The 1,464-nt window shown below is 36.9% G+C and overlaps 1 protein-coding gene across 1 annotated transcript in view; it reads left to right on the forward strand.

Moving 5' to 3' along the window:
• Positions 1 to 1,130: 1,130 nt before the first annotated feature.
• LOC108976798 (G-protein coupled receptor Mth2-like) overlaps positions 1,131 to 1,464 on the forward strand; it is a 47,550-nt gene continuing 47,216 nt past the window's right edge. Inside the window, exon 1 of the mRNA XM_018946144.1 lies at positions 1,131 to 1,352. The gene's annotated coding sequence lies outside the window, so the exon portion shown is untranslated. The remainder of the gene's footprint in view (positions 1,353 to 1,464) is intronic.

Here is a 1,464-nt window from a genome sequence, read left to right on the forward strand (position 1 = left end):
AAAAAAAAAAAAAAAAAAAAAAAAAAAAAAAAAAAAAAAAAAAAAAAACCTTAAGCTTAATGAAAAATATTGGATTTCGTTTTACTTTAATTTAGATATTTCGATGAAGACCTAAACCTAACAGAATACATGTAATGAGTAAATGTCGCCAATCATTTAAGGCCACATATATTAGGTAAGACCACTCTTAAAGTCTATTTTCATTGTGCTCCGATTCCTATAGGCCTGTTAGAGTCTACCTTTGCCAAGACAGAAATTGCCAATTCATGGTTTAAGAGCTTTCTTTAACTGGATTCGGACTTCAACTTCACGGTGTTCAATGGTTCAAGGAATTCAAAGGTGTTTGGACCGTCTTCACATGGTCTTCACTACTATACGAAAGATCGCTGTATTTCGAAAGTGGTGGTTGCCTCTCTCTCGGGATAACAAGATTTTCGGTCTTTAGCAAAGCGGAACTTGACAGTAACGTTCACACAAACAAATGTCGGAAGTTGAAGAATTTTTAACACAAATACAAGTTGTCTTGAACACTCAGATGCCGAATTAATGGATCAAAGCCCAAATAGTGACTTTGCCAATGAATTTGAACTGATCGTGGAAATCCAAAAATAAATAGAGAGAAGAAATAATGGTTCATAGGCTCTTATATTTTAGGATCTACAACATTTTTCTTTGCTATTAACAGTTTTTTATTACAAATATCTACACATAAGTAGTCCCAATATGTTTGTCAACGTGGTTTTCCTGATTATTTAATTCCATTTCATTTAAGTTTCCGAATAAAACAAAAACCAAACACTGGTACGCCTCAAACGCTGCTTCGCCACGTTGCTTTCCACCACAAAACAACTGTAACTCACCATAAATGCGGCGAGTGATTAGCAATCACACAATTAACCCAGCAATCGCCAACCCTGCACACGGGCAATATTGCCAAGCGTGATAACGACTTAGGGCGATTCAAAATACATAGTAAGCGTTGACCAACAGCGAGCGTTGATGAGCGCACGGAAGCATTAGGCAATGACAAGACGTCGCTCCATCACAATGGGCACTCAGCGTTGGGAACTTTAGTGGCCTCCAAATGATAGTGACTTTGTTGGACGCTTCAGTTCACTACGAAACGTTGATGTGCGCGGTTGTTAACGCGGTTGACAAGCAAGAACAAAAGCAAGGCGGTGAAATTATAATAATAACAAAACGTAAAGACGTTCAAATTGCGCGAGAAACCGGTTGAATAAACGCCTATCATTTGCACTAAAATACCGGCTGCTCATTTGCAAGTGTGTTATTAGTGAAGACGAGTGATAAAAGTGGAAAAAAATTAAGAAATAAAAACCAACAAAATAAAGGTAGTCAGAGTGGAGCACATATTCGTAAATCTTAGTTTTCATTTCGGGAGTTTTTAATTGCTCAATGGTGACATTTTTTGAATACAACTTTCAATGATGCAAGGAGAAAATA

This window comes from Bactrocera latifrons, unplaced genomic scaffold (genome assembly GCF_001853355.1).
Source record: "Bactrocera latifrons isolate USDA-ARS-PBARC rearing strain unplaced genomic scaffold, ASM185335v1 scaffold_8, whole genome shotgun sequence".
Taxonomy (NCBI): Eukaryota; Metazoa; Arthropoda; class Insecta; order Diptera; family Tephritidae; genus Bactrocera; species Bactrocera latifrons.